The sequence below is a fragment of the Rhineura floridana genome, chromosome 1 (assembly GCF_030035675.1).
Source record: "Rhineura floridana isolate rRhiFlo1 chromosome 1, rRhiFlo1.hap2, whole genome shotgun sequence".
Classification (NCBI taxonomy): Eukaryota; Metazoa; Chordata; class Lepidosauria; order Squamata; family Rhineuridae; genus Rhineura; species Rhineura floridana.
In genome coordinates, this window is record NC_084480.1 from 60,904,104 (window position 1) to 60,926,942 (window position 22,839).

The 22,839-nt window shown below is 42.2% G+C and overlaps 1 long non-coding RNA gene across 1 annotated transcript in view; it reads right to left on the reverse strand.

Moving 5' to 3' along the window:
- Window positions 1–563: 563 nt before the first annotated feature.
- The window catches only part of LOC133382740 (uncharacterized), a 101,674-nt gene continuing 79,398 nt past the window's right edge, over window positions 564–22,839 (reverse strand). The window contains exon 14 of the long non-coding RNA XR_009762082.1: window positions 564–635. This is a non-coding gene — a long non-coding RNA (uncharacterized LOC133382740). The remainder of the gene's footprint in view (window positions 636–22,839) is intronic.

Below are 22,839 nucleotides of genomic sequence, written 5' to 3' on the forward strand. Positions count from 1 at the left end.
TCAAGAGCCAAAGACCTGAGCAAAAATGAAGGCCTTTGCCTGGTGTCTAAAGATGGGTAAAGATGGTGCCAGGATTGCCTCCCTGGGGCGAGCATTCCACATCTGGGAGGCCACAACTGAAAAGACCCATACTTGTGTTATCACTCTCCGAGCCTCCAGTGAAGGAGGAACATGAAGGAGGGCCTCTGATGATGAGTGCAGGGTCCAGGTCAGTTCATAGGGGTCCTTGAGATTTTGAGGCTTTATAGGTGTAAACCAACACTTTGAATTGAGCCTAGAAACGAAGTGGTAGCCAGTGCAGCCGTGCCAGAATTGGTGTTATATGTACCGATTGACTTACCCCAGCCAGCAATCTGGCCGCCGAATTCCAAACCATCTTCAAAGGCATATAAAAAACAGAGAGGCCCTTTTCCAAATCAGGGGTCTTAGACAGAAATGCCCCTGGTGTTTTCCTGCATTGCTTCTTTTCATGCTGTTTCTGCAGCAGCTTGGAGGCTGAATGTAGCCCTCCAAGCCTCTCTTTCTGGCCGTTCAGACTTTCCTCATGCCACACCTACTTACCAGCCACACTCTTCTTCTCCCCAGGCTACACCCCTCACTGGTCCTGCTTTGCATCCTCCATGAGTGCAGCTTGCCTGGATGGAGGATAGAAAGGGGTGTGAGTGTGCACAGAAACAAGCCTACTGTACAAAGGTAAAATTAATACGTATTGCTTCAGCCCCTTTTTGCTTCTGTCTCTACCCTCCAATGGCATGTGGCCTCTGGAAAGTTGTCTAGGAGGGAATATGACCCTCAAGCTGAAAAAGGCTTCCAACTCCTTTCCTACAGTGTTCAGAAAGGGCCTCTATACATCTTCCCTGAGGAAAGAGGTTTGTGGAAATGTGAGGACTCCATTCATAGTGAAGATATGTAGGTTCTCCTTTTGAATGTTTCTAAAGACGTGCAGAAACAGGAAGTGCAATACACTTGTGCTTCCTCTGTCAGCACTTGTTGGAACATGCCAAGGCAATCAACACCAAGCTACTTATTCAGGCTTGTAATGATTGATCTTGACACTAGTGAGGATTAGTACTGGGAAATATAGAGAGAGAAAGAGACTGGTCACTAGCCTTTTAACAAGTTAACTAATCAGTAAGTTTAAAACATTTTGTGTATTGCCAATATTTCACTTTCTGAGATTTTCTGAAAAGTATAATTCACACAACTAAACTAATAATACAGGCTACAGCTCATTGTTAGAAGGAAAGACTATATTGTATTTTTGATGTTTTTATTTGGTGGTGGTGGTGGTGGTTTTTAACATGAATAAATAAATATATTAATATTTTATTTTTCATTCCCTCATACCACACCGAAACCAAAACAATAGGTCCTTTACTTGCAGACCTTACAATTAAAATCTGCCTTTTACCAATGAAAATTGGGCCCTGCTAATTATACAGCCACAAGAGCGGCTGTATACTATAGCCAGCGTGGATTTCTCGCATTCCGCAATGTTAAATTGAAAATACCCCCATGCCATTCTGATGCTTCTCATAAGCTCACTTCAAAACAAAATCTTACAAAACTTATAGTCTTGAACTCAGAAACGCTTGCTTAACAACCCTGTAAATCTTCATGGTGATACACAATACAGTCAGAGAGAATCAAGAGTTCAAAGTGTAAAGAGAGAGAGAAAAAACCAGACCCCTTTTGGAATTTTTTCTGTCAGTGTCCATAGAGTACCTGTAATCCTATTACTGACCTTGCCCCATACTCTAACTTTCATCTTCTGCAGTTTAAAAGTTAAAAAAAGCCTGCCTGCTTTTTAATTAATTTAAGAAATTTAGCACTGGAGTCAATGATAAGCCATGACATGCTCAGTAAGAACCAACTGTCAGTGTTCTAAAAGCCAGACTGACAGCTGATGGGCTTGCCTAATCGGGGCCACACCCATACCAGACCTTTATTTCACTTGAGACAGTCATAGCTTCCCCCAAAGAATCCTGGGAAGTGTAGCTTGTGAAGGGTGCTGAGAGGAGACTCCTGTTCCCCTGACAGAGAGCCAGTGGCCAGAGTGGTTTAACAGTCAGCCGCTCTGATTGAAGCTCTGTGAGGGGAACAGGGCATCTCCTAACAACTCTCAGCACCCTTCACTAACTACACTTCCCAGGATTCTTTGGGGAAAGCCATGACTGTTTAAAGTGAAATAAAGGTCTGATGTGGATGTGGCCAGGGAAAACTTTGGATTAAATTTGAGTGAGGCTACAGCAGGAGGCTACATGTGCCTGCTGTAGAATAAAAAGGTGGGGGAAACCCTGCAAAAGAATGATACTGTTCACAATGTTTTCCTTTTGGAAAGAAAAGGGCTTTCCCTCCAACCAGTGCCTACCTGCCCAATCTCCTCCTCTCCCCCTGCCTGCCCCCCTCCTCCATCCCTGATCCTCCTCCAGGTCAGTTTCACCTATCCTAAGCATGATTGCACAGCAGTCAATCCCACTGAACTCAAAAAGCATGCAAATGAACAAGCCTGCCCTCTCCTCCTCCTCCCTCCTATCCCCTCCCTCTTGCCCCTTCACTCCCCCTTCCTTTGTCTCTCCCTCCCTCTCCCCCATCCAATCCTCTCGTTCCCCCTCCTCCTCCTGTTGGGCTGTTGACCCATAGGCATTACTGTCTCTAGTTGTTTTCCATAAAGCCTGCAAGTTTGGAGAAGTAACTGTTATCTCCTGGCCTGAGAGAGAGCAGACATCCAAGGCCAGCGGTTGTCATGGTAACGTGAGATAGCAACTGGGAAAGTTCTAACAGAGTCTGTAAGTTGTGTCTTCTGCATATTGCCTCTGAACTGAGAGGTTGTCTTCTGTGTTTACCTTTGGAGAGAGATGTACCAGAAGGGGGGGTGACTGAATAAACTCTACATGTATTTACTCTTAAGCCTGTTGGCCCTAATGTCTTAATAAAGACTCTTAACCTGATCTAATGCATCTGAGAAGTTTCTTGCTCAACTTAACTCCAAAGTAACGTATGCTGTGTCACGCAACAACGCACACACATCAACAGGGTTATGGGCCCAGATCCACAGCCCGTTACACAAGAGTAAGTTGCTGGTCTGAACGGCAGACGGAGTTCCAGAGAGGGCAGCGTGATTGATTGTGCCAGACAGAGGTGAGCAGGACGGCTGTAAACATGTCTGGAGGCTTGCTGATGGAACGACTTAATGAAAAGAATTATGGCAGTTGGAAGCCAAGGATGCGTGCTTTGCTGATAAAAGAGGATTTATGGGAAGTTATAGAAGGAAACCCCCCGGCGGTACCGACCGTGGCCTGGAAGCGCCAAGACCAGAGGGCGCAGGCGTTTATAATCTTGGCTCTATCGGATTCTCAACTGATGTGTGTGAGAGATGAGCCGTCGGCTAAACAGATGTGGGACGCGTTGCAGGATTTGTCCCAGGAATGGCAGCGGAGGCAGAAGGCGCAGAGAGCCGAGCTGATGGAAGCTGTCAGAAGCAAAGAGGCGAAAAGTGCCGTGCCGAAGGAGGCAGTCGGAAGCAAGCAGGAACAGCAGCGGCTAAAGGCTTGTTATGGTTGCGGAGCTCGTGGGCATCTCCAGAGGGACTGTGCAGTCAAGCGCAACTCCAGGGATGGAGGCTGGAAACAGGGAAGTATGAACTTTGTTTGTAAACAGAAGCCACAAACTTTAGCACCTATTGACTGGCTTCTTGACAGCGGTGCAAGCCATATATTAATCAAAGACAGGAGTTTGTTTTACACTTCAGAAGACGTGCAGGACTTTGTGCAACTAGCGGATGGATCGCAGAAGAATGTGGAAGCCCGAGGACTGGTGAGATTTGATAAGCTTGGAATACTGTCAGATTGTTTGTTTGTACCAGAACTGCATCATAACATGTTGTCTGTGAGAAAACTGGTGAGTTGTCAATTTTCAGTCTTGTTTGAAAGAGGGAAATGTTTTGTGCAAAGAAGAGGCAAAGTTGTCTGTCAGGGTTTCATGACACAAGGGCAGTTTAAAATGACCATGGGTGTGAAGTGTGCTGATGCCTTGAGTTTAATGGGGCGGAAAGAGAATGACGGTCAGAGCTGTAAGAAGACAGCTGTTAAAAGCACACAGCCACAGTATTCATGTAATGCAGTCAGGCTGATGCCTGAAAGAGTGCATCGCAGCCGAATTGACAAGCCACAGGGTAAGAGACATGGCAAACGTGCACCTAGAGCACAAGAGAATGCATATTTCAGAATTTGGTTGCCAGAAACACAGCAATTAGTTCTGAGCAGAAGCATTAAAGTCTCAGAAAAGCCTTGGGATCAAAGGGAAACAATCATTCTTACAGGGTCAGATGACACACAAGCACAAGCACAAATGGGGGGACAGAGAGAGCAGAAGCCCTAGTGCCTTTAAGACATTCTACAAGATCAAACATAGGGAAACCGCCTGAAAGATTCACAGTGGGGGTGGTGACCAGTCCTGGAATGCACAAACAGGTTGAAATGGATCCTGAAACGTTATATCTGACTTGTGTTCAGCCAAAGTTTGATTGAATAAAGTTCTAGTTAAATGTACAGAGATGTTCTGAAATGTACTGCAATGTACTGAGATGTAATTTGGATCTGTATGATGCTATGTATTGAAATGTATTACCTTTGTATTGTAGAAATGTATTGCTGAAATGGAAAAGTTATAGATGCAATGGAAAGTTTTGCAGTCTTGATGGAAAAAGGGGAATATGTTGGGCTGTTGACCCATAGGCATTACTGTCTCTAGTTGTTTTCCATAAAGCCTGCAAGTTTGGAGAAGTAACTGTTATCTCCTGGCCTGAGAGAGAGCAGACATCCAAGGCCAGCGGTTGTCATGGTAACGTGAGATAGCAACTGGGAAAGTTCTAACAGAGTCTGTAAGTTGTGTCTTCTGCATATTGCCTCTGAACTGAGAGGTTGTCTTCTGTGTTTACCTTTGGAGAGAGATGTACCAGAAGGGGGGGGGTGACTGAAGAAACTCTACATGTATTTACTCTTAAGCCTGTTGGCCCTAATGTCTTAATAAACACTCTTAACCTGATCTAATGCATCTGAGAAGTTTCTTGCTCAACTTAACTCCAAAGTAACGTATGCTGTGTCATGCAAGAACCACCGCCATCAACACCTCCTTCCCCTCCCTTCTGTCCCTTCCTCCCCCATAGTCAGTTTTACCTATCTTAAGCATGATTGCATGGGAGTAAAATCCATTGAACTCAATAAGCATACAAATGATCAAACCTGCCCTCCCCTCCTCCTCCCTCCCATCACCTCCCTTTTGCCTGTTCCCTTCCCCTTTCTTCACCCCCATCCCCTTCCAATCCTCTTCATCTCTCTTCTTCCCTCTTTGCTCCCTCCCCTTCCTTCCGCTCTCCTCTCCCCTCCCATTCCCCTCCTCCTCCCTCATGGTCATTTTTACCTATCCTGATTGCATGGGAGTAAATCCCATTGAACTCAATAAGCATGCAAATGATCAGACCTGCCTTTCCCCTCCCCCTTCCCCATCTCTCCTCCCCTCCTTCCCATCTCCTCTCCCTTCCTCCTCCCCTCCCCTCTTCCTCTTCCTCCTCCCTTGCCCATTCCAGCTCTCCCTCCCTCTTCTTCTCCCCCCATGGTCAGTTTTACCTATCCTAACCATAATTGCACAGGAGTAAATCCCACTGAACTCAATAAGCATGCAAATGATCAAACCTGCCCTCCTTCTCCCCTTCCCGTTGTGCCTGCTCCCATCCCCTCTTCCCCTCTGCCCTTCCTCCCCTCCCTCCTCCTCCTCCTACACAGGAAGTGGATTGGACTGTGAAAGACCAACCCAAATTGTGTTTCCATTTTGACAAATTTGTAGGGCAGTACAATATATCAAGACAGGAGGTCAGGTCTCCTGCTCCCCTGGGGCATTCGCTATTGTTGTTGGTGTTGTTATGTGCCTTCAAGTCGGTTGCGACTTATGGCGACCCTATGAATCAGTGACCTCCAACAGCATCTGTCATGAACCACCCTGTTCAGATCTTGTAAGTTCAGGTCTGTGGCTTCCTTTATGGAATCAATCCATGTCTTGTTTGGCCTTCCTCTTTTTCTACTCCCTTCTGTTTTCCCCAGCATTATTGTCTTTTCTAATGAATCATGTCTTCTCATGACGTGTCCAAAGTATGATAACCTCAGTTTCATCACTTTAGCTTCTAGTGACAGTTCTGGTTTAATTTGTTCTAACACCTAATTATTTGTCTTTTTCACAGTCCATGGTATGCACAAAGCTCTCCTTCCCCAATTTTCCTGCTTTTTAAAGTTTGATATATCTGTTGGCTGTAGGTACATTCTTAAACTGCAAGGGTTTTTTGCCTATTAATGAATTAATCATCTAAAATTTTGTCTCCTCTTATTAACTCACTGATTAAAACTTCCAGACCTAATAATAAAACTACTTCTAACCATTCAGAAGTCAAAATGTCATATACTCAAAATATTGTGTAGTCCAGGGATTTCCAATCTCGGTGGGCTATGGGGAGCATTTATATTTTTTAGAAAGTGTCGTGGGTGCTAATCAAAAAATGGCTGCTGTGGGACCATTACATATCACAAAATTGTTATATCAAAAAATTAGTGCTGGGGGGGCATGGTATGGCATAATGGCTGCCTCATCTAAAAGAGAAGAGAAAGAGACAGGACCAGAATATGGGGGGAAGACATCTACATCAGCCATGGCCATGTTCACTCACAGATGGAAGCTCTTTACATCTCTTCTCTGTTCGGAACAGAAGGGAGGCATCCAATCTTGGCATCCAATAAAATGTGGACATGTTAAAGGTGGCATGTTCAATGAAGGAGAGGCTGAGCCAGGGCAATCAGGAACCAAACAGAAAGAACATTGTTCTTGTGGATTTTGGAGAAGATATTTCCTGACATTTCGCAGGCACCATAGGAGGTACTAGCAGGCACACTTACATCCAGAGGCACTATGTTGGCAACCCCTAGTGTTGTCCATAATTTACATAAAACCTTTTTGGTGTAAAGTGTTCTACAGTCTTCTCCTCACATTTCCCATTTTACAGCTGAGGTACTGAGACGCATTGGGAATTATTTGCCTGAGACTCCCAGTGAGATAATTGATTTGAAACCAGTGCTAGGTCCATGGGCAACACACTTGCCTCTAACTAGCAAGGCAGATCTGCAAGTTTAATATGGCATCTACTTGCATAACTGATGTGTAAGTGGATAACATCCATACATGTGCAAGCCCCATTCAATTGACAGAATGTGAATTCTGATACAGAGGATGAGCAATCTCACTGGAGCCACTGCACACTTTATTATGGAGACTATTGCACACAATTAGTTGCATCCAGCTAGAACGTGGATCCACGCTACTATGTGCTCATCTGCCACTATTTTTGTAATTTGATTTTTTTCAAAGGGGGGAGGGCTCCAGAATCATTATTGTCACTGAATATTCTATAAAAAACAGAAACTGACTATGTCAAGAAGAGATATGAGAGGTGGAGACTAAACGAAGCATCTACTCCCTTGGGCCTTGATAGTAGAAGGGAAAAGCCCTCAACTAATCTATCACCCATGACAACATACACCCATGTGTTGGGAAATCATTCATGGATAAATAATATATCTAGTTGTCTCTTGCCAGTTTAGAATGTGGGCAGTTCTATAGCCCAGACCTTGTCACTACTTGATTGAAATAACCTGAAAGGTACACACATTTTGAGGACTTTGGACTGTTTGGCGAAAGTACATCTGTTTTATATGAGACACACAATCTGTCTTATTCCAACCTGCATTTCTGGGTCACTTGAGACATTTAAACTGCACTTATAATTAACAGCTATTTTTAAACAGTGAAAAAATAGAGCACTGGTAAGGTACAAAAGCATTAAAATTGACCCAGTTTTGCTTTTCAATAGGACACACTACTGCAATATGCTTCACGATCAAAGAGAGCTCCGTAGAAAGAGACAGGCCGATCAGTAGGGATAAATAGTTCCCATTATGATGGTGTAAGAATAGGGTTCTTTCAATTGAAACAATTTAATAACCACATTCATTACATTGGTGTCCACTTGGTTTTTTATCTGAGCAATTTTTGCATAACTGGGGAGCAAGTTCAATTGAGCTTATTCTCTAGAAATTAAGATGTGCAGGCTTTGACGTTCAGAAATTAAGCACTAATAACCTGCAAAGCAGTTGTCTTGAGATTTTCCCGTGGATAGAGTTAGATCTGCAGACCACTAATTATGTCAAATGCAAATGTATACTCCAGAATACACCCAAAAAAATTTCATTGGCTTTTTTCATAGTAGCTAAGATTACACCAGGAGGGCTTTTGATTGTTTGAGCAACTTTATAAAATTATGTTACAAAGGCAGGAGTTATCGACTAACAGTACCACTCGTAAACTCCCCTGTCGAGAGGCTGAGGAGCGAAAGAGCAAAAAATGATTTCTAACAGCCCTGCTAAGCAAAACAACCAAGCAGTGTCACCAGGGTGACATTTCCAGCAACAATTTTTTTTTAAAGAACAAGAGAGTCATTGATAGATTTCTTTCTTCTTCCAATGCTGACTTCAGCTGCGGACACCTATGCATCAGAAAAGAGTTGAGTTCTCTGCCAGCCAGCTTGGCTCAGGGTGATTAAGTTTGTACGTTCTCAACCGTGCAGCATGGCAATGTACAAAGTGAGCTGCAGTGTTTTCTGAAAGGCTCTGAAAGAGCGCGTGTACACAAATGTTTCTAAAGGAAGAACTGACAGAGTTTTGTTCATCGTGGCCCATCCAATCTTCCCTACCCATTCCTTCCTCTATCCTCATAGCAGCAAATGAAACATGCAGAGAAAGATTTTGGGGGGGGGGGAACCATTCCCCAGTGAATGCTGAATCCTCTTTCTTTATTTTTTTCACTATTACCAAACCAGCCAAGAGGAAAGAACTATTGAAGCATGCATTGGGTGGCAACTTCATAATAGCACCACTTCTCTGCTTCTGTTCCCCCCCTTTTTTTTTTCGAGAAGGCAGTGTAAAAACTGTGAAGTTACCCTTGTCTCAGTGAAAAGCTTTTAAATGGGATGCCTTTTCCTGAATCACTACTCTGCTCACTCTTTTCCCTAGATAGGATTTGCAATATAAAGCTATACATGGACTTGACACACAAAAGGGGGTGGGGGAGGGGATTTGAACAGGTCATAGCTCAGATAAAGTCATAGAGATGGATGTGTTTTTCTTTAAAGAAAAAAACACTCTTGAACAATCCAAAACAATTAAAATGTTACTTATTGTCCATGTGATTGCTTGTTTCTATATAGTTGTAGGGGAAAGTTGAAAGATATAGAACAGATTTGTAAATAGAAAATGATATCACTTTTATCTCTAAAAAAAAAATTAATCTGTGCTCTGTATGATATATAGTTTTTGTTGTTGTTGTTTAGATACAACCCTAGACTAATTAGAATAAAGTGTGCCAGCTTTTTTTCTCTCAGTATGTTGTTTCCAGCCCTGGAGCTCAAATAACAATGCAACAGCAGCATGAAATGTGGTTATAATAGCCTGAGACCACATTTCCTGAAACTAAAACATAGGAGATAATAGTGTGAAGGTACAAATTAAATGCAAATAAAACAGATTCTCTATTGTTGCTAATCCCTGGATTGGATTTCAGTGAGGAAATTAGCTATAATGTTTAACCTCTTTGTGTAGTAACCATTGACATATTTGTTTTATTTTTCAGAGTTTATGCAGAAATTATTTGACAATTTGGGAAAGCCACCTGCCAACTTTTAAGGACATGAATAGACTAAATGACAAAGGCCACAAGTTTAAAACCATGAGCTGGATCACAAACTCCCATCAATCAGAAGAGAAATTGCCTCCTTTGTTGCTATCTAGCCATATTTGTTTAACACTGATACCCCATCCCCCAGGATTTCCTTCAATCTAGAAGAGAGGCAGCTCAAAATATAGGAAGGTATGGCAACAACAACAAAAATCTGAATGGTGCTCCCCATCACATATACTGTGCATCGGTTGATCCCAAAATAGAGTCATGCCAAGCCATACATTACTGTGACAAAGCACACTATTAATATCATTTATTTACACTGACTGCACTCCACCTCTATCGCTGTAACACACACACACAAAACAATTTTATAACTCATCCATATTGGAGAACAATGTAGACATAAGATCACTTTTTACACTTAGTTTTACAACAGATAGTAACAGAAAACTGGCACTAAGGTGATATACTAGATTAGATTATATCTACCTGTCCATGACAGAGACAGAGCTCTGACACTGGAGAGAGGGAGAGAGATCCAATGTTGAATCCACTACTACATCCTCCAAAGCCCTGGCCCAACTTCACAGCTCAACATTAGCAGAAGCAAAAAGTGGGAGTGCTAGGCAGTGGCTTGGATCCAAAGTCATCCAAGTCCCTCCATATCCCCAAACTGGGGAGAATTTTTGTCACACTCTTATTTCCATAGGGATGGAAAACATTTTTAAAAACTGAATTTGGGAAACAAGCACACAAGATCATTCCTTCTTCTTTTCTTCTGCCCTGCCAGCTGGATCCTGGCAACATGTAGGTTAAAGTGATTGACCTGCCTTCCTATTTCCCTCACCACTATCACCTTAAGCCATCCTTTAACAGTGTCCAAATGGCTTCACTTTATTTCACTGTAGAGTACAGACACACTTACTGTTGTGCCAGTGCGTGTCCACCTCTGTTTTCTGAAAATGGGGGCACACAATGCTAGTCAAACTCCGCCCCTTTTTTTGCTCTAAAACCTGGCTGGAACAGCTCCAGTGCAGTTTTTTTTTAATTCAGCTTCAGGCAGATTTCACAACTGACTGGTAGATCAACCTGTTATCCCTACAGGTGTGGCCAATGGAAACGCTTTGCTGTAAGGTCAGGCAGAGACAGTGATTGACCCAACACTTTGTTGTGGGCGGTCCTGAAGGATCTGAAGTTAGCAGTGGGGAAGGGAGGTGTGTCCAATCAAGGGCAAAGTTGCTTCAAAACCCAGCCAGAAAAATCATTCTTGCTGCATTTGAAGCAACTAGTGTGCCCACAGCCACTGTGACCCTGCTGTGGATGGTCTTTTAAGAAAGTTCATAGTAATTATTGTTAAGCTGTTTCTCTGGCATCAGTTCTACAGTTAGGCAGAGGCACAAATAGTGATTTTTGCTCCTACTCCTCAATCATTATCATGCATTTAGAAAGCATCCCACTATATCATATGCTCCGTCTCACACTCTTTGATGCCCACCAATGTTTTATATGGCCTCTGTTACAGCTGAAAGCTTCCCAGGATGCTACACAATCAGGTCCTACTCCCTGCCATTACTAGAGTGACATGACACCAGTATTAGAGAATCCTACCTTTCACCAAAAACCATGTGCTCTGGAGATGCAGCAGTGACTTATTCCATTAGATTGCAATTTAGCTTGCCAATAATTGTGCTTAAGTTCCATTGATTTTAATAATATGGAGGCCTGATACACCCTCCAGACTTGCAAGGGTCAACATTGCAAGAGTGTAACAACAGGGAAATATTGGGGGGCACTAGAGACTGTCCTCCCTCTCACATGGGATATAACACATCCCTGACTAAAGTCACAGTTTGTCAATGACACACATACTAACTCATTAAACATAATGTTAAAAATCCAGTTTCTGATCCCAGAGATAGCACAGCTGCCAGCCAATCCTTCAAAAATGAGACAACAACCAATAGGGTTAGTGGCCATAGAATGACTTGAGCAAAGATGATTAACATAGAATTATTTTGAAATTAGACCTCAGCAAGCTATGCTGCCCACCTAAACGTTTACAGAAAGGCTGGTGTCTCATGCCTCTCATTCAAGGTAAGAGAGACTTTCTTAGCTATCTTTTTAAAATGTTATTAAGAGTAAGACCTTAATTTGGTTGAGCTGTGGGACAGGATTGGTTGGCCCAAGAAATGAAGCCCTAATAGCTAGAATGGTCCTCTTCTTATCATGGGGTGCTGTTGTCCTCTTACTGCATTAGCCATGATGTACAGGACCTTCATTTATTGATAAATAAGCACACTGACCTATAACATGAGGTCAGCTGGTTTTGCAGTCTAGATTTTATCCAAAGCAACTGAAGCTTATGAATACATTCTTCCTGACTTTATTTGTGAAAGTATAGGAAGCATTTTTGCATAACTTGTTATACTCTCATTCACTTCTGTGTTCTTTGATCATCATTGTTCGTCCAGAACACTGTTGTAACCATATCAAGTTTATACTATATTATAAGCTATCAGCTTCATTGAATAGAAAGCGGCCAAAAATTCTGCTCCCTTGCATTGGGGAGATATATATATCTATATATATAGGGGGAGTCATTGTACAAAGTCAAGTTAATAGGGGAGAGCAATTGAGAGTTTTAGAAATAGGGCTTGCTGTCATGCTTGATATCTTCTTCAAAGTATGGTTTGAAGGCACATAAGGCCAGCTCCCTGCTGAAGCTAAGCAGCGTCAGGTCTGGTGAAGTCAGTGCCTGGATGGGAGACCAGCTGGGAACCATATGTAAGCCGCCTTAGGTTTCTATCAAAAAAAGAAAGGTGGGGTATAAATTAAATAAAGTATCCATCCTTGTTTTTAAAAAGCTCTTTTGGATCAGACAGATACTTTCAGTGTACCCATTTCCCAAAAGTTATGCCGGTGCTGACTTCAGCCTGTGCTGGTGTCCCACATATGTCCGATGAATGCAAATGCTTACTGTGTGCCTTGCGAAGTGCGATGTAGCATACATACCATAGCACATTTAAAGCACATTATTTCCACCAAAGAATCTTGGGAATTGTAGTTTACCCATCACAGAACTATAGTTCCCAGCACTCTTAATAAACTACAGTTCCCAGGGTTCTTTCGGAAAATAATGTACTTTAAATGTATGGAGTGTATCAAAGTTTATTTCATCACATGTTCACTAAGAATACATGTTCTAGAGAGCCAAGCATGACCCTGACTGATTGTAGCATGTTTTTGTTGTGTCTGCAGTGAAGGAAACATGAGTTCACCTCACACATTTTTGGGTTCACTGCAGATACACATTAAACTTTAATTTTTGAGCCTGCCAAAATAGTATTTATTATTTACTTATTTATCACACTTATACCTCATCTTTCCTGTAAGGAGCTCAAAGTGGCAAACTTGCCTTCCCCCATCAATTTCATCCTTACAACAACCCTGTAATGTAGGTTAGGCTGAGAGATAGTGACTGGCCCAAGCAGAAGTGTATAAAATTATGCATGGCATGGAAAAAGTAACTAGAGAGAAGTTTTTCTCCCTTTCTCATAATATTCATGGGCATCCAATGATGCTGAATATTGGCAGATTCAGGACAGACAAAAGAAAGTGCTTCTTCACACAGCTCATAGTTAAACTATGGAATTTGCTCCCAGAGGAGGCAGTGATGACCACCAACTTGGATGGCTTTAAAAGAGGATTAGACAAATTCATGGAGGATAAAGCTTTCAGCAGCCACTAGCCATAATGGCTATGTTCTGTCTCCATAGTTGGAGGCAGCATGCTTTTGAACACCAGTTGCTGGAAACCGCAGGAGGGGAGAGTGCTCTAGTAGTCAGGTCCTGCATGTGGTTTTCCCATGGGCATCTGGTTGGCCACTATGAGAACAGGATGCTAAACTAGATGTGCTGCTGGCTGATCCAGCCAGCTCTTCTTATGTTCTTATGTCACCCACTGAGCTTCATGGCTGAGTGGGAATTTGAACCTGAATCTCCCCAGTCCTAGTCCAGCACTTTACCTGTTAGAATCATAGAGTTGGATGGGGCCTATAAGGCCATTGAGTCCAACCCCCTGCTCAGTGCAGGAATCCAAATCAAAGCATACCCGACAGGTGTCTGCCCAGCTTCCTCTTGAATGCTTCCAGTGTTGGACTGCTCACCACCTTCCTAGGTAATTGGTTCCATCGTCGTACCACTCTAACAATTAGGACGTTTTTCCTGATGTTCAGCCAAAATCTGGCTTCCTGCCACTTGAGCCTATTATTCTGTGTCCTGCACTCTGGGAAGATCAAGAAGAGATCCTGGCCCTCCTCTATGTGGCAGCCTTTCAAGTACTTGAAGAGTGTTATCATATCTCCCCTCAGTCTTCTCTTCTCAAGGCTAAACATGCCCAGTTCTTTCAGTGTTTCCTCATAGGGCTTTGTTTCCAGTCCCCTGATCATATTTGTTGCCCTATGCTGAACCTGTCTGCATCCTTCTTAAAGTGTGGGGTCACAGTATTCAAGATGAAGCCTCAAGACTACATCACACTGGCTGTCTAGCTCAGTAGCATCATACATTAAGACTGTTCCCATCCTATACCTGCTTAACTGGCAGTAAGCTCCACTGAACTCTTTGAGATTTATTTCTGAGGAGATGTGCATAGGATTGCCTGTAGCAGAACTGGCAGGGTGGTGGTGAAGTTGCACAATTGATTTTCATGTTTCTAGTATAACATCTGAATGGGGAATTCAGTTTGTGACTCTCCCCACAGCATGATTACTATATGTCAGCTTATGCATCTTTTTGCAAAAGATATGTGCAACTTCTTCTTTTACACATTACACTGGAAGAAGTGTGGTAGTGTGGCAGCACCTACCCTGTGGAATTCCCTCCCTTTAAATATTAGACAGGCGCCATCTCTGTTACCTTTTCAGCGCCTATTGAAGACCTTCCTCTTTCAACAAGCCTTTTAAGTTGAGGCCTATCCCAGTCTTCGTCTGTGTTGGAATTGCTTTTTAATATGTTCTTATATCTCCTTTTTAAAAATGTTTTTAATCTTAGAAGATGTTTTGAAAGCTTTTTTAAAAAGAAACGTTTTTAAAGATGTTTTATTTTAATGTGTTTTAAAGTTTGTTTTAGGATGTTTTAAAGTTTTTAGTGCTTTGTTTGCCACCCTGGGCTCCTGCTGGGAGGAAGGGCGGGATATAAATCAAATAATAAATAATAAATAAAATAAATAAATCTAGAAGCTGTTCCAATCTCTTGCCAAATTTCATATGTGTCACCAGTTTCTTTAAGGAAACCCATTCCACCATATCTAACACCTTAAAGGCACCTAGAGAAAACAAAGCAACTTTATGAAGTGTTTAAAATTCTTCTAATAGAATCTGCAATCTGTCTCCAAGCTACGAATCCAGACTGATCTGCATTAACTAGTGTGCCTATGAATATGTTTAAGCACTGAACTAAAATAGAGGTGAACAATTTAGCATCATTTAGCATCATTATTTATAAGTGATATCGGACGGTACAACCCCATTTGTATGAGATCTTTACCCGTTTTCAACAACACCACAATACAAGATTCTCACCAGGAATCTAGGATATCTGTGCCATTCAGAATAGCATTGAACAATTGCTTCCAGTAGGGGAGCAGTTGTCCTTTGAAGGTCTTATAGAATTCCGCACTAAAGCCATCTACCCTGGGAGATTTCCCATGCTTCTCTCTACTGATTGCATCTTTAATTTCTTGTTCAGAAATTTCTTCCATCAACATGGCACTCTGGTCTTGTGATAGTTGTGGAAGTTTAATTAGGTAAGCATCTATATACTCAGGGTCTGGATTATCAGAAGAATATAAATTTTCCTAAAATTCAGCAAATGCTTGTGAAATATCCACAGAATTATGACAGATTTCTCCCTCCCCATTTCTGATTCCACTAATCATATTGCGGAGTTATTTCTTTTCAATTGCATTAGTTAATAACTTTGACCCCTTGTTGCTAAATTCATAGTATCTGCTGTGCAGGTAGGCGATTCCCTTCTGTATTTTCTCCACATCTAAGGGCTGCAAAATGTAAATATACTGCCTTCAAGTCGATTCTGACTTACGGCGACCCTATGATTGGGTTTTCATGAGGCTGAGAGGCAGTAACTGGCCCAAGGTCACCCAATGAGCTTCATGGCTATGTGGGGATTCAAACCCTGGTCTCCCAGGTCCTAGTCCAACACCTTAACCACTACACCACACTGGCTCTCTAAGGGCTGCAGCTCAGTTCATTTACCAGATAACAGTCTATAAATGTTTGAGCTTCCAGTCCTATTATATTCTGTGTTTAATCACTCTATATGAGATAATAGGCTTCCCTTGCAGCCTTTTTATGTTTATTTAGGCGACTCACTTCCCCAAGGTATATGTCTCTAAGAACTGCCTTCATTGCATCCCAAACTACTCTGCCCTCCACCTCTGGAGTGATATTATCCTTAAAATATGAGGATATATTTTCTTTCAGTGAATTACATATCTCCTTATGTGCTAGGAGTTGGACTGGGAAATGCCATTGGAATGAGCAGCACTGAGGATCAATTCTTTCTAATGAAACAGAGACAGGGGTGTGGTCAGATACCTTTATTTTCTTATTTTGTTCCAAACCTCTTTATCTACTAGGATTAAATCTATACGAGAATGTGTTTTAAATCTCAAAGAATGGAAAGTGTAATCTCTTTCTGTTGGATGATGTTCCCTCCAGACATCTATCAAGTCATATTCTTTTACAATTTTCATCATTTTTGAGGAACCCACAGAATCTTGCAAAGTATTTCTGCTCCAGTCTAATCTAGGATCCATTACCTCATTTAAATCTCCTCCCAAAATTAAATTACCCTTTTTAAACTGAGATAACATAATAAACATCCTATTTAGAAAACCACTTTGTCCTGAGCTTGGAGCATAGAGTAAATACTCCATGCAAGGATCATTTAACAAATGCATACCGCCCCTTCATCAGTAATAGTGTCCTCAATGGCACATTTGCTTATGAAAAGTACAGCCACACCCCTTCACTTAGAGGTACCCAGAGCACTAACTTGTGCCCCCAGCCATTTCTCTTTCAATATCAGCCCCACCACCCTCTTTCGTTGACAGGCAGCAGAATAACATCTGGGTGCCCTCGTTTGAGCACCATTTCAATTACATGGTAAGGTCTCCTGTGACGAGTTTGCAAAACACTTTGCAGAGAAAATTGATCGTATTAAGAGTGCTATTCCGTACGCTGTGGACACAGTGAGTGAGCCAGAGGTGACCAATGGTGCTCTGGTGTTGTGGGATCGGTTCCAGCCTCTTCCATCTGATGAAGTGGACAAGGTGCTTTCAACTCTAAAGCCAACCACCTGCCTACTTGACCCGTGTCCATCATAGCTCATTATGAGCTGTAAAGATAGACTGAGTGAGGGGATCAAGATGGTGGTAAATACATCACTCGAAGAGGGAGTAATGCCATCAACTCTCAAGGAGGCAATAATTAAACCAATCTTAAAGAAGTCCTCCTTGGATCCCCAAGATCTGAACAACTACCGCCCAGTCTCAAATTTGCCATTTTTAAGCAAGGCGGTAGAACGGGTGGTGGCTAAACAGTTGCAGGTGCACTTGGAGGAAGCGGATTATCTGGATCCATTTCAATCGGGCTTCAGGCCTGGACATGGGACAGAAACAGCCTTGGTCGCCTTGGTAGATGATATGAGGAGGGCATGGGATAGGGGCGAATGCACCTTCCTTGTCCTCCTCGACCTCTCAGCAGCTTTCGATACCGTTGACCACGCTATCCTCTTGGACCGCCTGAGGAGGTTGGGTAGGGGGGGCACTGTTTGGCAGTGGTTCCATTCCTTCCTCTCCGGTAGGTACCAAACAATAGCATTGGAGGAGGAGGTTTCGGATCCCTGGCCTCTCACTTGTGGGGTGCCACAGGGTTCCATCCTCTCCCCGATGCTGTTTAACATCTATATAAAGCCGCTGGGGGCAATCATCAGGAGATTTGGGCTGCAGTGTCATCAATATGCAGATGACACGCAGCTCTATCTCTCATTTAAATCTTCACCGAGGTTGGCTGTTGAAACCATGTCCAAATGTCTGGAGGCGGTGAGTGGCTGGATGGGAAGGAATAGGCTGAAGCTGAACCCGGACAAGACCGAGGTACTGTTTGTGGGTGACAAGGGAAGGTTGGGGGATGTGGACCTTGTGCTTAATGGGGTACGATTGCCCCTGAAAGAACAGGTCCACAGCCTGGGGGTCATTCTTGACTCCCAGCTGTCCATGGAGCCTCAAATCTCGGCTGTGAGCCGGACGGTGCTGTATCAACTCCATCTGATACGGCGGCTGCGCCCCTACCTCCCCAATCATCTGCTCCCACCAGTAGTGCATGCCCTGGTCACCTCTCACCTAGACTACTGTAATGCGCTCTACGTGGAGTTACCCTTGAAAACGGTCCAGAAGTTGCAGCTGGTACAGAATGCGGCGGCTCGTCTGATTAAAGGTAGCCGCCGACAAAATCACATCACTCCTGTATTGAAGGAGTTGCACTGGCTACCGGTTGCTTACCAAACCCAATTCAAGGTGTTGGCTTTGACCTATAAAACCCTATATGGTTTTGGACCAATCTATCTGAAGGAGCGCCTCCAACATCGTCAGGGATGCTGCTCAACAAGATCAGCCTCAAAAGACCTTCTCTCGATCCCACCGGTTAAAATAGCCAGACTGGTGAGGACCAGAGAGAGGGCTTTTTCAATAGTGGCCCCCACCCTTTGGAATTCTCTCCCAAATGATCTCCGTCATGCCCCTTCTTTGATGAGCTTCCGCCAGACCCTGGAGACATGGCTCTTCAGGAAGGCTTTTGGGATGGCCTAGGCTTTTACTGTTGTTTTTAAATTTTAATGTTTAATGTATTGTTTATTCTGTACGTCGCCCAGAGTGGCTGGTGAACCAGCCAGATGGGCGACTAATAAATTCAATAATAATAATAATAATAATAATAATAATAATTTTAATAACTGTCCCCAACCCATTGACATTCAGAGAGATAATTTTAATCCTGTCACCCACCATTTTGGTACCTTGTCAGAACGCTTTGTTGCTTCATATTTCTTTGCATGATATCCCCCTGATTTGTTAGCATCTGTACTCTATAACTGTAAACTAAAAATAAACAGATAAACAACAGATAACAGTGAACCTAGAACGCCCTCTCATGCCATGTTTCCTGAACTTGGAAACCTCAGCTGTGGGGCTGGTATAGGAGGGCATATGAGGACTTGGAATGGTCCTATAGTGATGTTAGCAGGTATCCCCCCCTTTTCTCGGGATATGCAAATAGCTGATGTCAGATCTGTAGCTATGGCAAGTTTAAAACAAGTGAATATGATTACTTAAGGGTAATAGTGTGAAGTCATTGTTGATTTTCTGCCAGCCCTATGTTTTCTTATCATATTTCTCTTTTCTCTTCCAGAGTTGATTCCCCTATATCTGCTGTGCACCTTCTTCTTCAGGTCTCTGATCAGGTAAGTGGATCCCAAGTTGAGCAAGAATTTTTTCAGCTTGCTCCACACAATGAGCAGTTACCAACTTGCTCCTGTGAGTAACAACCATTTTAAAGGGGAAACCCCATCGATGCCACCCTGGGCTCCTGCTGGGAGGAAAGGGCAGGATATAAATAAATAAATAAATAAATAAAAGATTCCTGCTTCTCAGAGCGCTGTTGTGACTAGTTTAAATTGCTTCCATCATTTTAAGGTTTGTAGACTGAGGTCTTGAAACACTTGAACTGGGTGGTCTTCGTATCGGAGGTCCTTGATATTGAGGAGTACTTTAAAGACTTTATCTTTGACCTTGAAGCATTCAAACTGAGCTATAATGTCTCTTGGATGAGATCCGAGGGTGGCCTTAATCCCAGGGCTCTATATGCCCATTCTATGTCATCAGCTGATATAATGAAGCCCAGCTGTATTGAATTTATCCAGATAGCTAAACATTCTGACATATCCACCCCTTCTTCTCATTCAGGAACATCCCTCCATCTAATATCCTGATGACTATTTCTGTCATCTTGCTCTGCCAGGTGATAATCCAGATCCATAGTTGCCATTTTTAGCTCTCTGACTGCGGGCTGAAGTTCCAGACTTAAATGCATAGCTTCATTAGTAGTCTTAGCAATATCATCCAGTTTTGAGGGAAAGGTAGAAATGTTAGTTTCCAGCAGTTCCAAAGCTTTTGCCCAGTCTAGAGACAGTACTCTACGTAATTTGTCAATATATTCATCAGATTCAGAAGCAGTCAAAGCCTCACTCGTTAGTTTCACTCTTTTTACAGCCTTTCCTCTGTTAGGAGCCATGTCTGTTTCACTGTCTGTGTTTGACAGCTGGTTGCTAGTCCATTGGATTACAGGTTTTTCCTGAAGCCGTGGAAATTTAGCCTGAGACCATAATGGGCTTGTATTCATTCCCCTTAAGCAGTAGTGTAGTAGCAATTTCAGAAGTGCAGCGTCCCTTCATGGTAGTCACAGCTACACCCCGTCACAGCCACACCTCTTCTAAGATATTATTATATTATATTATATTATATTATATTATATTATATTATATTATATTATATTATATTATATTATATTATATTATATTATATTATATTATATTATATTATATTATATTATATTATAGAATAACCTGGCCAAGTTTGAATTCTGCTTTCTGCTTCTCTATCCTTGTTAATGCCTTTTCTCACAACAACAGACGTCCCTAGAAGCCAATCAGCATGAAAGGGAAATGTGTTAGCTACTGAGCAGAGTCTTCTCAGTGGCCGACTCACTTCCTTTCACTCTGATTGGCTCAAATCAGCAGGAAAGGACACAGAAGTACGTTAGAAAACTCTTCTCAGTGGTTAACACACTCCCCTTTCATGCTGAGTGGCTCGTAGACATAACGACTCTGCTGGGACCCTGCTCCTAAAAAAGTAAAGTGTCGAAGACCCTCCCCAAGACCCTGGATGACTACACCGTTGGTGGATGTGCTATTGGGTGGGAAGGAGATAGGGGGCTTGGCATATGATGGAGGAATGCCCATGGACCTCCTATTGCAGGAAAGTCTGTGGCGTTGCGTCCCAGGGCACGGACATTAATGCGATCGATTATCAATACAGGAAAGCATATCAGGTTTTCGGTGGTATTTCTAATGAAGATTTGTGAACATGAAAATCCATACTAGCTTGCAATGTCATATGGACGATGGTGAATTAATGAGGACACAAAGCAATAACATTGCAGATTATACAGTCGTATAGACAGGCGCTATGATAGAGCAGAAAGAAGTGTAGGGCAGGTTGTGAGGGAGTGGTGTGGCAGCAGAATATAGGGACTGGGGCAAGGAATGAGGAAGGCCAAGGAGCAAAGACAAATGGGGGAATGGCTGGAGCCATTACTACACCCCAAAGCACCTTTCCCCCACTGTTGCCATTTCATGGGCTTTTCCATGAAATATTAAAGTATTACAAAAATGTATTTTAAAAAATAGAAAGGAAAACACATATGCAAAAAAAAAAAAGCCAAATGGCCATATTCAATCATGCACAAATTATTTCAGCAGAAGCAGAAGTGCTGAAAGCAGGATGACCTGAATATGGGATATAACTGGTGTGAGGGCTCTCCCAGTGCTATATTGTTATTGTTAATGGACCCATATTTCTTTCTCTGTTGACAATCATAACTAGTTCTTGGGATAAGGGCTGAGGGAATAAGACTTTAGAGTATATGTTGTTATTACTTATATACTGCCTTAATACTGTAAGCTAGTTTCTCAAAAGATACAATAAATAAGACCCTGCCAAACCTGCTTAAAATCTAAAACCAGACATAAGGAACAGAGAAAAAGAATGAATATGCAAATAATGGTATGCTCTAACTTGGGATAGTAAAAGAACTAGTTTGTATTACTAAATATAAATACATAGTTTACCTTGAATTATAGCTCAGCAGGGTTTTGTCTTTCCAACATACATTTCAGAGATGGCTTTGAAGTCATTTCCACCGCACATATGGCTTTTACCTCCATAAGGTAATTTAATATGTACAATCAACTTACTCTTTTGCAGTGCCCTGCCCCTATTATGCTCTGTTACCATTAAAGCAGTTTTGGGTCATTGGTCACTATGGTTATTTTGTGAAATCTATTCCTTGTTCATTTCAATATCCAGAAATATCTGCTTGTTTAATCGGTACAGTTTCATTATACCTTTTTATTGTTGTTTTTTCATTTAATTAACCCACAGAGAAAATCTAAACAGATCACACAATGGAGTTTTTTTTTTTACAGGTGCAAGTGTGTAACAGAGTTGTTTAAGAGTATGGGAAATAAAGTACAAGGGGAACGCACATTTGCATAAGCCTCATTGCGATTTAACCCATTTGGAGTGGAAGACAGCATAAAAGGCTGATCTTTTCCCTACAGTTTTACATAGACGATGCTGCAAACTGAGCTTTCCTTTCTACTATAACCTTGGTAATAATATGTTCAGTTAATCTGCAGAGTGTAGAGTCATCCCCTCGAAAAGTAATTCACTTCTTTTTTTAAAAAAATGGGTGGAAAATAAATATGGTGCCGTAAAATTGTTGAGTAGAGGAATCTATCTGGACATTTCACAAAACATTTCATTATGCTGATAATTCCCAGAAGTGCTCTCGAGAGTGCTTTAAGCTGAGGATTACTGCACTGGATCTGATGGACTTTTTTTGTAGCCCCTTTAAAAGGCAGTGAACCGTTTTTCTATTTTATTTAAATAATGCCCCTTAAAATGGATTTTTAGAGGTATAATAACTCCTTAAGAGTCAGTTATGCTAAATAGTTTCTCTTGATAGAAATGTTGTAAAACTCGTTAACTGCACAATTTCAGATGCTGGCTTGGTGAACACTAACTGACATTTGAATGGTTGGAGTTTGTAAAATAAATTGAAATAGTTGTTGTATCACACAGCTAGCTGTGCACAAGCTGTAGGCCACAGGGGGCTTGAACCTGACAGAAAATTACTTCAAGATGAAT